We start from the raw sequence: 22414 nt of genomic DNA, 5'->3' as shown, positions 1-22414 counted from the left end.
CACTCTCCGGCTCTTTTCCGATTGCTTTACAAAATGGCCGCACCAGATGTAAACAAGGCATGGCTCCGTCGTCTGCTTCATGTTTACCTTAACACAGTTTGGCCGACTATACATTAATATCATCCTATCCTATATGTATATAATTAAGCAGGCAATTCGATATTAGTGTAAATTCTAAACTTTGGCCATTTACTGCAAATGGTAACTTTCTCGTTCTCTTGGCGTCTGGTGTTACGTAATCTCAAATGATGACAACAGGCTTAGCATTGACCATAATCTAAATATGAATATAAACCATTTTATAAGATATCTATCCAGTCTCTTTAAAAATGTAGTATTTCTACATTGTCGGATTGGTGATATGAAGTTTATTGTGTTTTCCTACTTGATGTGACAGTGATATGTATTATATGGTATGGCCAATAATTTGCCTGCAATCTTAGTAATATAAATTATGTAATATCCATGTATAACATACCTTTTCAAGATATTTGTTAAAATTGGGCATTCGTTATGGGTACCAAGTGGTTTACCTACTCGATGTATTGACATACTGTTGGAGCTAGCCCCATTTTGACTGGAACGATCACCCAACGGGCAGTCCTACCCCACTCCTCTTAGTCACCTTTCTGGTACAGGCCCGGTATCCTGTCGTGATTATATGTATTGCGTATAAAAACCGGTTTTAGAAATATATACTCTAAATATGCTGGGGATAAATATTCCCTCATTTGGGGGTTAAATGTATGTTTCCATAATCCCCATTGGTCTCTGTTAAAGTAACTTTCACCTCACGTCAGATGGGATCTTATATGTATTCTGTGGTAGAAAGGATGTGTTGATTCTATTTGGTGATCATTAATAGTTAATATCATTTCTGTAAATAATCATTGGGGTTGTGTGTTTATTTATGCACATGTGCTTTTTGGTATCAACAATGCGTTTGCATACTCTTTAACAATACCGTTTTTATCCTATACCTATTATCATCACATCCCGAATACGCTCTTATAGGAATAGGCTGCCATTGGATATCAGGAACATTGACAGTCCTACTTTGTTCCGATCAAGACTCAAAACCTATCTTTTCACCAAATCTTTCTTGGAGTATTGAGGCTTTGTGTTTTCCAAGCTGTATAATGTCTCTTCTTTGTGTAGACTCAAATGAAGCGCTTTTGAGCAGTTTTTCGAACTGGATACCAGCGCTATATAAATCTGTAGTTATTATTATTATTATTATTATTACTGTCTGCACTGCCTGGGCACCAGCATCGCCAGCCATACCTGTTGATTTTGTTTTAGGTGTCTCCCAGACTGTGCAGCCAGGATACCCGTGCTCGTGGATTTCACCGAAGTGGTAAACGTCTGAGACCTGCATCACTTCGGGCTTTTCCTCCCACATTAAGCTGACACGCCGTGAGATAACTTGAATAGTGTTAAAAGCGGCGTTAAACACAACTCACTCACACACTGGGCAGCCAGGACCTGCGCCCTGTAACTTTATACTTCAATACAGTATCATTACTGTATTTTGTGTTGTGTCATCTTTGACGGGAGTAGTTCGCGTTAATTGTTACGTTACCGTGGTGATTTCACAGGTCTTACATATTATTACATATTATTTTGACCAATTTACACTGGTGAATTCGTGATCATTGATCTCATTTGTCAAATATGTTGAAGTGTATTCATTTTTTCCTGTACACAAACATATTGTTCCTAAAAAAGATGGTATAAATTAGACCGTCTTAATTAGACAAGAGGAAATATTACTCAGTATTGAAATGTTGTATCATAACATTTGCTCAAAATAGAGAATTACTTTTAACATATAATTTAAAAGATTTAGAGGTTTACAGGAACAGTATTTCAAATATTTGAACATTCACGAAGCTATTTTTTCTTAGGACAATTAGGGAAGACAAAACAAACTTATGGTAAAAAATTCATTTTGGGTTGTTTTTGTTCTTTTGTAGCTATATTTTCTCTTAAAGTGAGAGGAAACGGCGCTTGTCACTCATTTTTGCCATTGCTTCACTTTAAGCAGCATGTTTGATTTAAATACCACGATCTATGACACTATAAAGTGGTATTCAGGTAGATGAATGTTTTTCTAAATATTTTATACTTTCAATGATACGGATGTGATGTTTTAGTTGGTTTTGACCAAGGCCAGCCAAACGCTTCTGATAGAGAGAAAATAGCTCTACTGTAACGTGCAAAGTAATGTGACACTATGATGATGGTACATATATTCTATCAATCTAAACTCATTCCCTGATACACATGTGGTGTTTTAGTGTGTTTTGCTTGGCTGGGTCAATCCTGTTAAAAAAAACGTATTTCTGATTATAGGGTGTTGAGTGTTTTCAACATATGAAAAGCTGGTTTGCCGTAATCCCGCACACAACATCGATCGATTGCTAGGCTGACGAGAGGTATTGCAGTTCCCCCCTGAATGATGGTGCGAGTGGCGTGGAATGCGGCAACGCATCCACATTCCACTGCCTCGATAAACGTCACGTTGTGGACGGGACTTGAGAAGTATGCATTGGAGAAAAACATAGTGTACGTGGCCTTACTGCCAACTAGGGTTTACTGAGCAAACAATTTGTGTGTGTGTGTGTGGGGGGGGGGGGGGAGACAGACAGACAGTCAGTGGACTCGTGTGATTGAAGACAAACAAATAAATAAGCCCTGGGTATCAGCTGTAAAGGGGTGGTTCAGCATGTGTATGGTGTGCGTGTGAGTACCTATGTGTGCGCGTATATGTGTTTATGGTGTGCGTGTGTGTATGGTGTGTGTGCGTGCGTGCGTGCGTGCATGCGTGCGCGTGTGCGTGTATTGTGATATACGTTAGGGATATTTAACTTTCGCTTGATATAAACACTTCAGAATCAATAATACAAAAATTATGATTTTCAATCACTGTTTTGTGTTCTACGCGTTATTAACTCATTTTTCACGCATTACATACGAAGGGTACAATGACGAGTTTGCTGAGCAATGAAACACTTGTTAACCTCTCACAGTTGTGAAGCAACATGTGTGCTGTTTGTCCTTCTGGTCGCCATTTTATGTTCCATCTGAGGTTTCATTTTATGAGTTGTATTTCGGATATTTCCTTCAGTAATACTTACATATCAATAGCTAACTCCGGTTGAATTAAGTCTACACTCGTTGCTTGAAATGTGGTAACCGCGGTTGGGGCAGGTCACTCATATTTTAACAATCGAAAACACGTAATGAAAACACAGCCGAGTCATGCAGTCTGCGCGCGGCTTTAAAGATGGAGAGATTTTACAAACGCTTTAAATACACATAATAAATAGAGCGCTCATTTCAATCATATACTGCTGATGCAAACCAACAACATCGGTATATAATACTTGCTGTGCTGATCCAAGCCCCGAGCTGCAGGAATAGAACAGTGAAAGGCAGCCGCCATCTTAATTTGTTCGTCAAAATCGTGTTCTTACCATTTTAAGAATTCTTGAAACACCAAGCTATCATTCGGCTCTGAACCACTCGCAGAAGCCTCCGATATTGATCTGCGTTATTCCTGTCTTCTATATACGTCATCAGACATCTCAAAGCGATCGGATGCGGACTGATCGCAATTCCCTTCTGCTCGCGGATTGGCTGACATGGTCAACAACACGAGCAAGTGCGCGGATGAGAGGGAAATTCAAGATCGGAAATTCAAGATCGGGAATTCAAAATCGGGAATTCAAGATCGGGAAATTCAAATGCATGATCAACGCTTTTAACGATTCACTTTTGTTTGCATGTCGGAGAAAACATTTATTTCCCGGTAACCATGGTCTCTTTTTTGAGAGGTAATGTGGCTTTAAACGAGCAGCTACGTATACAGGGATGCATTTGTTCTTAATCTGATACATGTGCCTATTAATGACATACACAGACAGGGTCTTAAACAAGCAGAGCCATGTCTGTTTGGATCTATGTTTTCTGTTGACATGCACAGGAAATTAAGTTTTTCATGTCTGACAGAATGCATTGCAAGGATTGCGACCTTGAAATGTGAGTTTTATACTATTATGCTATGAACAGAGAGTCATTGCATTGCCCTTTAAAGACCTGCAGGTTTATCTTTTGTTCTGCTGTTTACTCCGAGACACTGACTTATAAAGCTATTCACTGGGATCGCTATTAAGTAAGAGACTTCTTTCTATAGGCATTAAAATCTGTTGTGAGGTTTTACTTTCCAGTCGGGTTAGATCTCATAAACAGTGACGTTGTAATGTCCCTGGGATTTTATATAATATCCCAGGGATATTATATAATGTCCTGGGTATTTTATTGATATAACTTCCGTTCAGATTGTAACATGTAATGAAATGTAAAATCAAATAACAAATGTTTTCTTTATATTCCCGAGGAACGAACTCGCAACCTTCATATCTGTAGCCCAGTGAGTGTACCAAGAGGCTACAGAGTTACTGATAAGCCTCACTGGTTTTTAGAATGTCCTTTTTAGGCCGTGGGCTAGGTATGACCCACGAGCACTACCCCCCCCCCCCCCCCCATCCAAACCCCACTTAATTTTTTTAAAGCCCATAAACATACTAAACATGATTTTGAATGTTAACAAGAAAAAAGTTGGGACGAACTTGTTGTTACAGCCTTTCAAAGTATGGTACCCTATATCGCGTTTTCGCCCGGTTTTACCGTATATCACTTGGGGGTATGATTACGTTTTGGGTTGTCATCTCACTAGTGATCCACTGATCTTCAAGTGTGATATATCACTGGAATCCATATATAAATACCTCTCTAATGAGGTATCAATAAATGGTATTGAGTGAATATGGACCAACCCATGGTAAATCGAACGTCATATATCCCGACAAAACTATTTTTTTCTCGCACAAACCTTTAATCCGGTATATGTTCTAGGTACGTGTGCCTGATTCCACTATAATCTTCTAACACATGTTCCAGTACATTTCTTAAAGTATTTACTTAACATGTGATGTTACCAGGTGAAAATCTTTTGCACAATTTGGAACAAATTTACTCTTATAATGTCAGAGTAGGATACCTAATATTGCATTTCGGCTTAGCTACATCGGAACAACACTTGGATGTATGCTCAGGATTTGGCTTGTCATCTTGTGTGTTATTCACCGACCTTGATGTGTTATATGCCATAGGAAACCATATATAAACACCATAATTTGATGTAGGCTGATTATTGATCTACTTTTGGACAATCATATAGAATACCTTTTGACAACTCTGATATCACTCACTTTGTATGCATATAAGAGGTTCACAGTATAATGCTCGAGTCGATTTCAGAACTTTGAATGAAATGGACCTATGTGTAACATATTCAAGATGGCAACCATAAAGCTGTGCAAAAAAACTGATCATAATGTAAATGTTATTTATTAGAGCAAATATACAAATCAATTTCTTGGACGCAGGCTTGATATTTTGACAAATTTTGCCATTTCAAGTTGAGTTTCAGATGTTTTAGTACAGCTAGTAGTTAAGGTGAATTTGCAGGGGGCACCACCGAAGGTAAAAGACGAATTCACTTACTAACATTTAATTCATACATCACTTAGCTACCTAAGTTTCCAATTTACAGAAAATGTCTAAATGCGAATCGTCCAAATCGTATATGAATGGCTTGAAATGAACAGGGACCATGCATTCACAGAAATAAATTATATTCCAATTACATACTTAAGATTCTCTTATAGAATACCCAAGTTAATATATATGGAAATGTCCCACCTTGTAACAATGTCATCACCATGAGTATGTGTCTTTTGAGGTTGAACTGTTGTGACTGAGACCAACAACGTATACAACCGGGAACAACTCGAAGACAGCTTTGACATCTCAACCTGAACGGAAACGTATCCCCAGTGATCCAGAGCCAGTGTGCATCATACATGTACCTGGCTTGAAGTATGGCCCACTTCAACGTCTGAGCAAAGCCAAAGATCCTGATGAGAAGATGGAAAAGCTGAAGGGGTGATCAAGCGTAGAAGGATGGCAGAACCTCCAGAAACGCCAAATCAAATGGAAGTGTCATGTACAAGCCTGCCGGCAGTTCTGGAAGAAACCCATGGCTATCACAGAGAATATTATCAGCGTTTTACAATGAACCATGACAGTTTGTAACAACCTGAAATTGAATCTTAGGAACTAGCTTGCCGCCCAATTCGGCGTCCATCCTATGAGCCCATCATCTTCCAACCTGACTGCATCTTTTGTACTTCGTATTCATGAAAGAAATTCAAGTCAAAAGGAAGCTGGACAACAGAAGGGCTCACAAACTTCAGTCTGGATGGATGGCAGCATGTCATTGAAGTAGCTCAACGTCAAAATGATGAGCCTCTCCAGCTGCGGATCAGAGGGAAGGATCTATTTACCTGTGAAGCAAAATATCACAAGTCGTGCCGAACTGGTTACATACAGATTCCTGAGATATGGCGGAGCTCTCAATCGTCGGATGTTATCAACAGCAAGATACTGAAAGAGAAGAAGTTCTACTAAAGGTGTATACAGATCGTCTTCAGGACACTGCACACCCAAACCCAGACTACAGGAGTACCAAGTTCAAGAAGAAAATTGTCACATGGGACATTTCCAATCATTCATCGTGTACAACAGATTAATGTTGACTCAGCTGTTTCCGGTATCCGGATACCTGCCGGATACCACCGGACACTTACCCAAAACGCGTCCGGGTATCCGGTGGCAGATACCAAGCCGGATACCAGATCCGTGGTATCCGGCATGGACACCTCACCTGAAAGTATGCCACCTGGAATCCGGGTATCCGGCACCGGATACCTCACCGGATACCTCAATCTGGGTGTCCAAGGATCCGGCACCGGATACCAAGGATCCGGCACCGGATACCTCATTCTGAGTTTCCAAAAACATGTCACAATTTGGGGGTGCATTTTGTTCAATTAAGTGTGAAACACCTAAATATATATTGGAAACTAGCCATGAAAATTGAACATTGCTGAAGGAATCCGGCAGGTATCCGGCAGGTATCCGGATGCAATTTTTCGAGATGTCTTAATCCTGGTAAATGATGTTAGCCTGGGCATATCAGATAGCTGTAGTAACATTCTGTGTCATTTTAGTTGTAAATATCCCCTTAAAGTTGAGATCTATGGGCAGGTACTTTTGGAGAAGACAATTTTTTCAATCTTTTTAGATGTTAAGCTGTTTAATGAACAAACATCAGTTCTAATACATGTATGATGATATCCTTAAATTTCATGTTCAGACTTCCAGATTGTTCTGAGTGAAAGTATAAACCCATCGACTGTGTGCTCACATGGGCCTTTGGTCCTAGTGAGATGATAATATGATTATTTGTAAAGGTACAAGTACTTGTTACGAGCATACCAGCTTCATTTAAGTTTGAAACACAATATGCCTCACTCTGAGGGTGACATGTACCAGATTTCATCACACTACAGAGAGCTGTTCCTCAGTTACTGTGAACATTTTTACTGAAAGACATTGAAAGCTAATTTGACCTTCAATATCAGTTGCGACTATTTCAAAAACAATTGTAAATTGCTTCATTCAGTATAACATTGACAAACATATGACAATGATATACAACTATATGAGTAAGAGTTATTTAGACTTCTGCAGGAAAAGGCACATTAGAGAACAAGAGTCATCAGAAAGATGACATAACCCCCCGGCAGATGTCTGTAAAGTAACCACTAGTAAATGTGCATTTCTGTATGTAATGAGTCAACAGTTTAAAGTTCTTTAAGAAGCATACATTGTTTATCCACAAAAGATCCACCATGGTCGCATCCATATGAATGCCAAGTTTTGATCAAATACATTGAATGGTGGTGGGGGGGTGTAAAAAGTAAGTGCATGACCTGTTGCCAACTTCTATCCCTGCCCTAAGGAAGAGTTTGGCCATTAACAATTTTTTTGTCTGGCTATGACATTGACCTTTGACATAGCAGATCAATGTGTTATTCCAAAGATGTACAAGCAATGCATGGTTTCATCCGATAACTGTGGCTATCAAACTGAGGCAAAATATTGGAAAATCCCCATTTACACACCTGGCTAAAGAAACATAAACAACAAACAAATTATCAATTTCTTTTATTTATATGCCTATATCACACACTGAACATTGTTCACATGATGGTTCCTGATGCAGTATGCAATTTCCTCCTATTCTTCAATACTCATAACAGAGTGGGATAACTGTTCGCTTGAAAGCATAAGCAGACCATGCTCACCAGTTCAGAGTTACTTGCCCTCAAATATCCTTTCCCTTCCATATTGCCATGGAAAAACAGGAACCAGGATGAGGGGAGGCCAGATCGGCTCTATCCCTGTTGCATTGTGTTAGTAGAATTGTGAACATTCTATTTGGTGTTTGGGTCCACATTTATAGACAAGTAGTCGCAAACATCATTCCTTTCAAGTGATTACCACATGGCCAAAGACAATAATTTCTTCAACGTCCTTGAAGGGTCCCACTCCGACTTGGCATTGGTTGGTCTTCTCACATTAGCCAGACCAGCCTTTGTGAGTGTGTCCCAGTGTCAATTGGGATATAACTTCTTGGTAGGCCCCCATTGAAATAACAGGATTCTCCTCATCACTGTCTGCCTATCACTTCTGATATCTGGAAGGGTCCTTCGAGACTGTCAACCAGTCATCCGGGTATCTCAAGCTGGACTTCAGTTTCTGCAAAATTATGTATAAAGATTGTAGCAATAGAAAAGAATTGTTGCAACATGTACTTACAGATAAAAGGCAGCAAATTCACTTAATTTATCATCTTAGAGTTTTGTTATATACCAAACATTTGAGATATATATTGTTCCATGCTGATGAGTTGAAACAATCATTAACTGACATCTCTTAAAAATGCTTCCCATACAAGCCAAAGTAATCGATGAGGTAGCAAGTGGGCTCATTGATCGCTCGTAATCGTACCCAATAACGTGGGATGTTGTCCATAACAGTCATCATCGGTGCATCTGGATCGAGCTCATAACATTAATCACTGGTTTGCCTAGTTGAGATTTGAGATTTGATTATATATAATCCTTGTCATTTAGCTGAACTATTGTTGGATGTGGTGTTAAATGAGTGAAATGGGAAGAAAGCCCGAAGTGATGCAGGTCTTACATGTTTACCACTTTGATGAAACCCACAAGCAAGTGTATGATGCTACCCTCGATTCAAACCCACGACCATTGGTTTCTGTCAAGCCCAAGAGATGCAACTATGCACAGCAAGTTGTGGTGCCTTTGATAATTAGGCCATCCATACCAACAGGTGATAAAGAACAAGCAAACTGAAAAAATATTTGCAGAATAGCTACATGAACATGATGAACCAAACAGAATAATTTCAAATATTTACCACTCACTGCTACTCTTCTCTTTTTCCTCATTGCTTCCCTTTTTCCATTGATGCTGTGCAGAAAACTGACTCATTCATTCATCCAGACATTCTGCAAAAATAAGTAGCATTCACATTACAGAAATATCCAAACTGTACATGCTGTACATTGAATTCAATTGAAAAGGCCCCAGTTGGGTTTCCAACTTAGAACTGTCCTTATTAAAATATTTCATCCCAAACATTCAGAGATAAAACATAATCCCATATTTAACAACTGTCAAACAATTATTGGGTCATTCAACATACACTTTACATAGGGAATCACTTGTTGCAAAAAAAGATCCTCGCCAAGGTCAGAGTCATTCCATGAAATATTGAATTATTTAGTTATGAAGCTTATACAAAACAAGGACATAACAGTGTAATTATAAAAATATGTTAAGCGTAAAAAAAGTAAAGTCTTTGGTGGCCATTATTGTAAATTATAGTCTGTATTAGCATCCCACAAAAGTTTAGAGTTAATAATCGTTCCTAGATCTTTGTACATTTCTTCATTATCTATAAAAAGCGGATCTAATTTGGATCATCTTGTTTTGACCACAAATCCATTACGCCCCTTATGCAAATCCTTGTCGTCATAACAAACAGTTGACCATAATACTAAAAAAAGGACCCTTGGCGTTTACGGTAAAGTATGTAGAGCAGGAAAATATCAAAATCAATCCGTTCCATAACATTTCTGCACGGAAATCATAAGGTCACGAAGCCCTGCTACGTACCTGGCATCCGCATTTGCTGCCAATCGCCTTTCCAAATACTGTTGACTTCCGCGTTGTGGATGGCTCAGAGGAACTTCGGCCGGCATTTCCGTGGTGGAGGTGAATGAGAACAATGTATCGATACACGAGGTAAGCTTATCGTAATCAAGCATGACAGTGTTTATCGATACACGAGCTTTGTTTACGTCCATGTTCTAAAATGGCGCCCTGGACCGCAGGGGAATATGGGTAAATTGGCTTATTCCGGGTTAACACAAAGCTGGGCCCCCGTCTCTAATATCACAATATTGTTTGGCGCAAGTTGGCGATGCGCATAGGGAGCCCGGAACCAGTTTAACACGACATAAGCTGGTTCCCGGCTCTCTATGCGCGTCGTCAACTTGCGCCAAGTTATATTAGAGACGAGGCCCAGCTTATACACTGAACACGATCGGTCATTTCGTCAAAATTGGCCAAATATTGAGATTGCAGCTGAGGTAATGCTGGCAGCTGAAGTGACACATTAAGGTAAGGAATATGTGAATATTACAATGATCACGTATTAAAGTAATTTACCACATGTAAGCCTGTCACATGTGACACATTAACTTTCATAGCCAACATGTAAGTAAATGTATCAGGATATAATTATATTTTTATTTAACAAGTAGCCTGTCTATCATATGTTAGTATTTGCTTATGTATATAATGAAGAAATATGTTTACTTTAACTGGATAATTTGTATGCTAATGTGACTCACTGTCTTATTTCATATACTCCCTTTACTCTGTGAGATGATTAATAGCCTCAACATATTTTTCCAGATGTGAAGAATCAAGAACAGCTTTAATGACAGGGAAGTTTTGCATCAGAGATCATCGTGAAGTGGAAGTTAAGACATTTTAAGGGTATGAACATTTTCACTTGAACTAGCTGAACAATAACCATGATGACAACTTTATCATGGGGGAATTTTGGGTGGTGGGGTAGCCTAGTGGTTGAAGCGTTCACTCTTCGTGCTGAAGACCCATGCAGGTTTGATTCCTGACACATAGCTGTGATATTGCTGAGTGTGGCGTTAAACATCAAACAAAGCTAACAGCCGCATACATACTCACATGGGGATTCCAGGTTGAAGTTAGTCCCCATCAACATGATCAACCTATGCTAGTTGTAAGAGATAACTTAATGGATCGGCTGATCAGGCTCGCTGACTTGGTTGATCCATGTCATTGTATCCCAATTGTGTGGATGGATGCTCATGATGTCAATCACTGGATAGTCTGGTCCAGACTTGATTATTTACAGACCGCCGTCATTTAGCTGGAATATGGCTGAGTGCAGAGTTAAACAACAGACACCAACATGATTCTACAACCTGCTCTTGTGGATACCATTTTGAGGATCCTACACATAACTTCTTTTCGGGTCTTAACTATTGCAATATGTTCTACTACATGTGTTTTAAACATATATTTTTTTCATTGGCTTATCTGAATGATGCTCAAATACAAAATAATTAATAATATAATACTAATTCTATACTATTGCAAACTATCAGTTGAGCAATAATGTAATCATCTGATTATAATTAGATAATGAAGGAGAAGTCCATATTGATTAAATCTACCAGATTCTGAGATAAATGCACGTATTGATTGATTTATTTCAATGTTTTCCTGTACATAATTTTCAACAATTCCATATAAAGCTTTCTTATATCCATGCTGTATAATAATAATACCTATTATTTCTAATAATAGCATAATTTGGACACACAAATAAGTAATGAATGGTATTTTTATAACAGGTGCCACACATGCGGGATAGGTCATTTCACATGAATCATTTTTATGTGAATTTAAATCACTACAAGCTGATCTGAGTCCTGAAAGGATATGCCTTCGATTCTGTGAAAATGGAAATGCTTAAACATCTCCCAATATTAACCATGCTATTACAGAATCTGTTCACTTGTTTGTGTATGTAAAATATTTTTGAACCATTACATCCATCTAATGATTGTTTGTATGTGTGATGTGCCAGTAGAGGTATATATGTACAAGCATGTGCATACGCGTATAAAAAATATGTATGTTTGGCTAGGTACCAGTATATGAATTAGTTGTTTTGTGCGACTTGTATATTAGCATCATCATAGTTTCAACAGACAGTTTATGTATATCAAATGTTAAATGTCTTTGTAGGGAGAATTGCATATCAAAACTGACATTATTTTATTACTTATGAGTAGAACTTTTTAAGTATCTGGCAAGATACATTTCCTTGGTCCACAGAAACATGTTACTAGTAAACTGTAAACTGACTTGTCAGTGTGGTTGGAAACTAACTAAGCTGTCACTCCTCAATTAAGTAATTAACAGATAATTGCAAGTGATAATACCCACCTGACACTAATTGCCCTGTTAATCCCTAATCCACCATGAGTTGACATTGAGTTCATCTTGCTAATGAGCTGTTGTGAGCGTAACAAGATGATAAACATCAAAGGTGGGGCAGGCTTTGATCAAGTGTTCTGTAGAAGAGATTATGTCATTTGTTTAATGTTTATTTAGGATTAGCTACATCCCTTGATCCCTAGGCTAAGACCAAGCCTAAGGAGAAACCCGCCCCGGCCCCCAAACCCACTGCACCACCCCCGGTGAAGAGGAAAAGGCCGCCCAAGGTAAAGAAGACCCCTCCATCATCCATCATGGAGATCGAGGAAAGTCTTCCCACTACCCCTCCACCCCCAACAGCAGCAATGGAACTCGCTCCCCTCGACTCCAGGGGGGAGGAGCCCTTCCGCTCGCCCGAGGGGACAGGACATGGGAGGAAAAAGAGGAAGAGGAGAAGCATATTCTCCCCGGACACTACACCCATCCCAGCCACTCCTACCACCCAGTCCATCGAGTGCCAGACCACGGACCCCCCAGGCCCGGCACTCAATGACAGCCACACCCAGACCGCCTCACCACCAGTCCCGCCTCTCCGCGACAGCTACACCCAGACCATCCCGGTCCGGGTGCCAAAGGAGAAGCCAGAGGACGCGCGGATCTTACTCACTAGGACTGCGGCCAAAGTCAAGGACTCCCACAAACACCTTCCCCCACCCGCCAGTGGGAAGCCTACTAACAGGATCCACCCAAGCAGCCGCCCCCAACCAGCCATGGTTATGGTCCAGACCATAGAGGGCGAACGCTTTGAACACGAGATCCACAGTTTCCAGGACCTCAAGGACTTCCTCGAAAACAGCGATGTTGTCTACTCCAACAACTTCGTCGCCGCCATGGCCGCCCGCCTGGTCGACGGAATGTTCCCAGGTCTACCCCGGGAGGAATGCAAGCTCGCTACGACCCTCCTCACCGGCGTTCTCCAGTAAACGCCTCTTGTCGCCACACAAGCTCGCCCGCCAACGCCGTGCCTTCCCACGCTTGACCCCCTCCCCTCCAACCCACGCCCAACTTTTTCCATATTATTCAATATTTTATTACCTCCCACACCCCCCCAGCCAAACCCCCTCCCCCCGCAGCTTTATTAGATTAGGTCCGTAAAAGTTACATTTTTTTGGGTCGCACTTCTTTATTTATTTATTACACTTTTTTTCACCCAATAGTATAAAGTGCTTCCCCGTGTGCGAAATACGCTTTGAGTCGGAAAGCGCACGTTAAATCTCCTAGGCACCTAACCTAACCCTTGATCCTACCAAGACCATACTTGAGATTATCAGACAGTTTGTCTGGATACAACCTGATGTCTCAACTGTACTTATTGGATTCTGCCTTGTAGCAAACTATGTGTGTGACAAGGACTTTGACCACTCTGTGCAGATGCATAACATTGCACTTGGGGTATGATTCAATTGGGGTATGATTCAATTATGTCACACAAGTCAAAGATGGGTTCCACTGTATTTAGAAACAGACGATAGATGCAATACTGTGTAACTTTATAACAATCAAACGAGTATTCAAATAGGAATACACATATTTTTACAATGACCCTTGAAAAGTTCCCAAACCAAATAGAACTACTTAAATAATGATTACACTTGACCAATATATTTGGGAGTTTTTCCCGTTATTGTTAATCTTAATTAAAGATAGGATAAATGATAAAAATATGATAATGATTTTACTCATGACTAATCATGGGCGGATACAGCTTTTTTTACAGCTACAGTATTTATTGTCTTTGGTGGTAATTTATACAGAAATAAAGATTTATTTTCGAAATAAAAAGGGGGGGGTGCGCACCACAGCACCCCCCCTCTGTATCCGCCCATGCTATTGCCAGCAAGGTCCCCAAAATGTAATATACATAGTTTTTAGTCGATTGTTCAGGTGGTTCTTTTCAGTTGATTTTTTTGTATCAGTGTCTATTTTGGCCTACCAATTAATGGTAAATATTAATTATCAATAATAAGAGAGATAATTATTTTCTATGTGGTTCCCATTGCAACTGAAGCAAGGAACGATTCAAATTAAGCCTGATTCAGCTGCTACATTTATATGTTCTTGCTTCTCTAATAAGTAATTCAATCAGTTGTATAGTGACTTGATATTTGGTGAAAATATATGTTGTATGAAATCCTAATGTTACTTACTTTTGTATTTGAGATGATATTTGTATTTGGTAGCCTAGTGGGTAATGCGTTCTCCGAAGCACTGGGTTCTGTTCCCCACATGGGTACTGTGTGAAAAGCCCATTTCTGGTGTCCCTGCAGATATATTGCTGGAATATTGCTAAAAGCTGTGTGGAACTATACTAACTTGCACACTCATTATATAATATTTTGAGATCACTTACATGACTTGTGTGATTGAAAGTTTTGATAATTATGAATACCGTATTCGACAGAATAAGCGCCCAGGGCGCTCTCAAAATTTTGTGCTTTATGCTGGCAGCCTGAAATGTTAATGTACGACAAATATATTTTTCCAGAATGAAATTCCCCATAATTAAGGGTGCATATCACACACGAATGTGTATTATATGCAAATAAATAAGCGTTGTATACATTGATCAATTGGAAAGGGTGCTAATTGGGATTGTTAACTAGCCAATATATTAGCAAATATTCCCGTGGGCGCTTATTAGAGCGAGGCACTTATTACATTAAATACGGTAGTTCTGTTTTTATGTATAAGAACCTATTTTATGCAATTTGCATTGCCTTGTTTACCCTTCCTTATGTTTTGATGTAATGCAAACATTTGAGAAAAATTCAGGTGAGCCTGCCTTATGGCACTACAGGAATTGTTTTCAGAAGATCAATTACAATTTTGTATTTTCTGTAAAATTTACTGTTTGCTATGGCTTTTTTACATTGGTTAACATGGTTTGGTTAACAGTTGCTTGATAAACTGTCATTACCTTACTCATTGAGAAACCAACTTTTTACCCTTTGTCAATATATGTGTGTTTCTTATATTTTTAATAACAAGATTTTAAAGATGTTATAAATTGTTTCAGGCACCTGGATTTCACAATGACACCAGATCAGACAAGTCATACAAAGGACTCTCAGGGTGATGAATAATCCTCCCCAGAACAACTAGCAGGTTCACCTCAGAAAGTGATGATTCTGAATGAATAATGCCACATCAGTGTGATTCTGTAGGTTGTTTTATTACGACATTAATCAAGTCTAAAGGAATTAATACCACAGCAGTTAGACTTTGTTTATGTGGTGTACACTGACGCTGACTATACAAATCTGAATGACTTTTGTGGTTTACTGCACAAACATAATTGACTTTAGATATTCTTCTCCCTTGAAATTCTTCTGAGATTTGACCGATTTGTTTATTTAGAAAATGGCATTGAAGCATCTGTTTCTGTTTTTGAATGTTCTTGCAAACACCTTTGGTTACTGAACCAATGAAATGTCATAAAATCAATAAATATGATTTGTTATCTTAACAACTTTTTTTGTTTTGCTTCTTTAAAGAAATATGATATTGATCATTCATAACATAGGTGCTAACATATATCAAATATACTAATGCCCTGAATGTTTTCCTACAATTAATACAGCTCACTGAATGAAGTTTTTAGTTCCATGTCAGTAGAAAAATTACATTGATATTTTTATGGACCGGTACTTTATTAGGTGTTTTCTGTGGATGCACCCATTTGGGTTAATGATATTCTGTTTCAAACTTCAATGAAACTCGTCTGTCAAGATGTAACAAGTACTGATACAGTTCCAAAATAATCTTTTAATCTCACCAGGAGCAAAGGCCCAAGTGAGCACATAGCCAATGACTTTCATTTGTTTTGTCAGAGTGAATATGGTGTTATGTCACTTTATGAGCAAAATTCCAACAATATAATGATGGGTGACACCAAGCAATGTACCGATGTGGTGAATCGAGCGCTTCAACCACGAGAAGCTAGAACAAACTGGGAATATGATGATGAAATGTAAGGATACAATCATACCAGGACTGAATGCTTTTCATTTAAAACGCTGAACATCTAAAATGAAATATATATGAATTTGAAAAATGTTTTCACCAAAAGTACCTGCCCATAGATCTCAACTTTAAGGGGATATTTACAACCAAAATAACACAGAATATTACTACAGCTATCTGCTATGCCCAGGCTAACATTATTTACTAGGAGAAAGACATCTCGAAAAATTGCATCCGGATACCTGCCGGATACCTGCCGGATACCTTCAGCAATGTTCAATTTTCATGGTTAGTTTCCAATATATTTTTAGGTGTTTCACACTTAATTGAACAAAATGCACCCCCCAAATTGTGACATGTTTTGTGAAACTCAGAATGAGGTATCCGGTGCTGGATCCCTGGACACCCAGATTGAGGTATCCGGTGAGGTATCCAGTGCCGGATACCCGGATTCCAGGTGACATACTTTCAGGTGAGGTGTCCATGCCGGATACCACGGATCTGGTATCCGGCAAGGTTTCTGCCACCGGATACCCGGACGCGTTTTGGGTAAGTGTCCGGTGGTATCCGGCAGGTATCCGGATACCGGAAACTGCATTTTTTTTGCTGTGTGTACGAAACGCCTACCAATTAGGTTCGACTGACACGCTTGCACTTTTCTTCTTTAACTTGGTACTCCAGTAGTCTTCTCTTTCAGTTTCTTGCTGTTGATAACTTCCGACACTGATACCATTGCTTTCTTGTGTGCCTCTTCTATTTGATGCTGTCTAAGGTGTTCCTACGGTTGAGAGCTCCGAAATTTCTCAGGTATCTGTAAGTAACCAGTTCGGCACGACTTGTGATAATTTGCTTCACCGGCAAATAGTTCCTTCCCTCTGATCCGCAGCAGGAGAGGCTCATCGTTTTGACGTTGAGCTACTTCGGTGACATGCTGCCATCCATCCAGACTGAAGTTTGTGAGCCCTTCTGTTGTCCAGCTTCCTTTTGACTTGAATTTCTTTCATGAATACGAAGTACAAAAGATGCAGTCCGGTTGGAAGATGATGGGCTCATAGGATGGACGCCGAATTGGGCGGCCAGCTAGTTCCAAAGATTCAATTTCAGGTTGTTTCAAACGGTCAAGGTTCATTGTAAAATGCTGATAATATTCTCTGTGATAGCCATGGGTTTCTTCCAGGACTGCCGGCAGGCTTGTACATGACACTTCCATTTGATTTGGCGTTTCTGGAGGTTCTGCCATCCTTCTACGCTTGATCACCCCTTCAGCTTTACGATCTTCTCATCAGGATTTTTGGCTTTGCTCAGACGTTGAAGTGGGCCATACTTCAAGCCAGGTACATGTATGATGCACACTGGCTCTGGATCACTGGGGATACGTTTCCGTTCAGGTTGAGATGTCAAAGCTGTCTTCGAGTTGTTCCCGGTTGTATACGTTGTTGGTCTCAGTCACAACAGTTCAACCTCAAAAGACACATAATCACGGTGATGACATTGTTACAATGAGTGAGTGAGTGAGTGAGTTAAAATATTAAGTCAAATCGGCAATATTTCAGCCATATCGTGACTATCAATAGTTAATCATAATACATATATTGACACTTGCATAAAAACCTCAACGAAGGACAGTAAAGTAACTAGATTTGTCAAAGAAAAAGATGTAAAACTAGAACGGATTCATAAAAGAGAATACCACTATACATATCGATACAAGATAAAAACGAGCTATAGATCGTCAGCAACTGAAGGTAGACTACCATACTGGGGACCATGGGGACTTACAGTACCTTTGCTACCTGCATTGACCCCAGCAGGATTTACATCATCCCTTCATCAACTGGCGATTGTATGCAAAGTTAGCCACAAGTAAAAAATACAAATATTCTACGTTTAAAATAGTAGTAGGCAAAAATATTCTTTGAATGACATGGACTTATGATATCCTCTCAGGGACGTTGTTACAAGGTGGGACATTTCCATATATATTAACTTGGGTATTCTGTAAGAGAATCTTAAGTAAGTAATTGGAATATAATTTATTTCTGTGAATGCATGGTCCCTGTTCATTTCAAGCCATTCATATACGATTTGGACGATTCGCATTTAGACATTTTCTGTAAATTGGAAACTTAGGTAGCTAAGTGATGTATGAATTAAATGTTAGTAAGTGAATTCATCTTTTACCTTCGGTGGTGCCCCCTGCAAATTCACCTTAACTACTAGCTGTACTAAAACATCTGAAACTCAACTTGAAATGGCAAAATTTGTCAAAATATCAAGCCTGCGTCCAAGAAATTGATTTGTATATTTGCTGAAATAAATAACATTTACATTATGATCAGTTTTTTTTTGCACAGCTTTATGGTTGCCATCTTGAATATGTTACACATAGGTCCATTTCATTCAAAGTTCTGAAATCGACTCGAGCATTATACTGTGAACCTCTTATATGCATACAAAGTGAGTGATATCAGAGTTGTCAAAAGGTATTCTATATGATTGTCCAAAAGTAGATCAATAATCAGCCTACATCAAATTATGGTGTTTATATATGGTTTCCTATGGCATATAACACATCAAGGTCGGTGAATAACACACAAGATGACAAGCCAAATCCTGAGCATACATCCAAGTGTTGTTCCGATGTAGCTAAGCCGAAATGCAATATTAGGTATCCTACTCTGACATTATAAGAGTAAATTTGTTCCAAATTGTGCAAAAGATTTTCACCTGGTAACATCACATGTTAAGTAAGTACTTTAAGAAATGTACTGGAACATGTGTTAGAAGATTATAGTGGAATCAGGCACACGTACCTAGAACATATACCGGATTAAAGGTTTCTACGAGAAAAAAATAGTTTTGTCGGGATATATGACGTTCGATTTACCATGGGTTGGTCCATATTCACTCAATACCAATTATTGATACCTCATTAGAGAGGTATTTATATATGGATTCCAGTGATATATCACACTTGAAGATCAGTGGATCACTAGTGAGATGACAACCCAAAATGTAATCATACCCCCAAGTGATATACGGTAAAACCGGGCGAAAACGCGATATAGGGTACCATACTTTGAAAGGCTGTAACAACAAGTTCGTCCCAACTTTTTTCTTGTTAACATTCAAAATCATGTTTAGTATGTTTATGCTCGTGGGTCATACCTAGGCCACGGCCTATTGTTATCTTCTCAGTCATATTGTTTTTTAAGTAGAGATTATTAGCCGAGTGTGTTTTTGTATCGTAAATGTCCTATATCAGGAATAAGAATTGTATTATGCGAGCCTTTATGCATCTGTTTTATTCCTAAGGAATAAAAGCCCGAGTGAACCGCCCCATTTTATATAGTGCCAACTGATTTGCATCAATGGTTGTTTACATATTAAGCACTCACACATAGGGACACCACTATCTAATGATACAGGGAACGTCCTACGTATCATTGTATCATTGCTAAAAACGACGTAAAACACACTCACTCACTCTTCATGTAAAAGAATAATAGAGTATCAAAACATGTTGTGATTTGTACAATCATATTCCATTTCGATACAAAACTGACACGTTCATTCCTTCTTTTATTACCGGACTCTCGACAGCATCCTTTCAATGACCTCATCGTTTCATATGTGTATGCTGCATCTGAACATTTTCCTGTATCTGTTGTTCTCTTACAGGTCGCCACCTAAATGGCTATGAACAGCGCTACACTCCAACATGCTGTCTCCAACTGCATGGGGACTGCATTCTGGACAGACTCTTTCTGCTGATGCTGACGGGGAAGTAAATAAAGCTTTCACACCTGTTTGTACACACATTCCGTTTAATCACATTCAATGGGGAGCTTGACTCGAGCAAATTGGCAGTCCCAGCAAGTGTGGCCCACTTCGTTCAAACACAAGTCTGCTTCCTCTTACTTTATCATGTATATTAATCTTGCAGGCAATAATTAAAACGCCTGGTGCTAGACAAATGGCCAACAGACCCATGAGTGTAATCCTCCTTGAAAGTGTCTGCAACGGTTATATCAATTCTAAGCCCTTGTGAAAGGCTGATGCATGTTCTTCAACAACCAGAGTCATGGGTCCAAATACTCGTATGTGGCTTGGCTGGCTTCTTATGGGTAAATGTGATATGGATATATCTCATGTTTATGGTTTGTTCTTCGGGTTTCTGTGATCTTTGAACGGCATTTGAACTGAATGTATATGTGAATAGATCAGGCTTAGATGACACAATCCTCCACCCTCCCACACAACCCTTTAAACTCCTGCCTCCATCCTCCCTCCCGCACACCCCTTGCAACACCTGGCTCCAGCCTCTCACACAACACCGGGTGCTCCAACACCCAGCCTCCCACACAATACCGAGAACTCCAGCCGCCAGCCTCACACACAACACCGCGTACTCCAGCCGCCAGCCTCTCACACAACACCGGGTTCTCCAGCCTCACACACAACACCGGGTACTCCAGCCTCCAGCCTCACACACAACACCGGGTACTTCAACCGCAAGCCTCACACACAACACCGGGTACTTTAACCGCCAGCATCTCACACAACACCTCGTAGTCCAGCCTCCAGCCTCACACACAACACCTGGTACTCCAGCCTCCAGTCTCACACACAACATCGGGTGCTACAGCCTCACATACAACACCGGGTAGTCCAGCCTCTCACACAACACCAGACACTTCAACCGCCAGCCTCTCACACAACACCTGGTACTCCAGCCTCTAGCCTCTCACACAACACCTGGTGCTTCAGTCTCCAACCTCACACAACACTGGGTACTCCAGCCTCCAGCCTCACACACAGCACCGGGTACTCCAACCGCCAGCCTGACACACAACACATGGTACTCCAGTCTCCAGCCTCTCACACACCACCTGACACTGCAGCCTCCAAACCTGAAACTCCACCCTCCTCCCTCCCACACAGCACCTGAAACTCAAGCGTCCAGCCTCCCACACAACACATTAAACGCCACCCTCCACCCTGCCACACATCATCATCACCTGAAATACCATCTTTAACTCTCCCACACAACACCTGAAACTCAAGCTTCAACCTGACACTCTTGAAACTGCAGCGTCCATCCTCCCACACGCCTGGACTTCACACCTCCACACTACAAGTACACCCGAAGCTCAAGCCTCAACCCTCATAACATGCACACCCGAAGCTCAAGCCTCAAGCCTCAACCCTCATAACATGTACACCTGAAGCTCAAGACTCCACAATTTCAGTTTACATTTATCAAAGTCTGTCTTGCTTATATTAGTATTTGTTCAAAAACATCTTATATTTCACTGGCTGTGATACCCCTTGTGGCAAAGACAAGCCACGCCTTTGAGTGTATTTAGTGTCATCCCCTTCATGATTAACGCGTGGTTTGTTGTTAAGTATCAAGAAAAATGTCGTTTGTTTGAACTGGTATTCAGCCGTTTGTGAATGTGAATGTTTTGGTGTTTTAATTTCGAATTTTGCCGCCGTCGCCGTCGCTCCACTTTCCTTTTTGAAACCACGCGGAGTTTGGACGTTTCATGGAAATCCTATCATGTATATCTACGTTTTGGCACATTGTCAAGTCAAGTCAGTGATCAAGGTCATCCTAAGGATTATAGTCTGATGAAATTCAATGTCACATTTCCGTAAAATGTCCTTTTCTCCCAATTTGTTTTAAGTTGTATGCATATAGTGATTTTTTTGTTTGACTACCTATGTATGGCAAGTGATAACAATCTTGTAATATCAGTGGTAAGTCACTGTGACCTATGTTTAATGGAAACACGTGCTACATGTTTCGTTGTTACGTTGAATTCCACTTA

The 22414-nt window shown here is 39.9% G+C and overlaps 1 protein-coding gene and 2 long non-coding RNA genes across 3 annotated transcripts in view; 1 reads left to right on the top strand and 2 right to left on the bottom strand.

The window, feature by feature from the left end:
- LOC139464556 (uncharacterized) overlaps positions 1 to 3607 on the bottom strand; it is a 35297-nt gene extending 31690 nt beyond the window's left edge. The window contains exon 1 of the mRNA XM_071246075.1: positions 3480 to 3607. The gene's annotated coding sequence lies outside the window, so the exon portion shown is untranslated. The remainder of the gene's footprint in view (positions 1 to 3479) is intronic.
- A 4548-nt stretch (positions 3608 to 8155) lies between these two features.
- LOC139464554 (uncharacterized) lies at positions 8156 to 10365 on the bottom strand. Its single transcript, XR_011653115.1, has 3 exons — positions 10179 to 10365; positions 9418 to 9508; positions 8156 to 8733 (listed from the first exon to the last, which is right to left on the bottom strand). It is a non-coding gene; the product is annotated as an uncharacterized lncRNA (long non-coding RNA).
- A 192-nt stretch (positions 10366 to 10557) lies between these two features.
- On the top strand, positions 10558 to 16052 carry LOC139464553 (uncharacterized). The gene is made up of 3 exons (XR_011653114.1): positions 10558 to 10685; positions 10983 to 11066; positions 15634 to 16052. It is a non-coding gene; the product is annotated as an uncharacterized lncRNA (long non-coding RNA).
- Positions 16053 to 22414: the final 6362 nt, after the last annotated feature.

This window comes from Haliotis cracherodii, unplaced genomic scaffold (genome assembly GCF_022045235.1).
Source record: "Haliotis cracherodii isolate W230 unplaced genomic scaffold, xgHalCrac1.p SCAF_17, whole genome shotgun sequence".
NCBI lineage: Eukaryota > Metazoa > Mollusca > Gastropoda > Lepetellida > Haliotidae > Haliotis > Haliotis cracherodii.
Note: the sequence above shows the minus strand (reverse complement) of the source record. Positions and strands in the feature narration are given on the sequence as shown.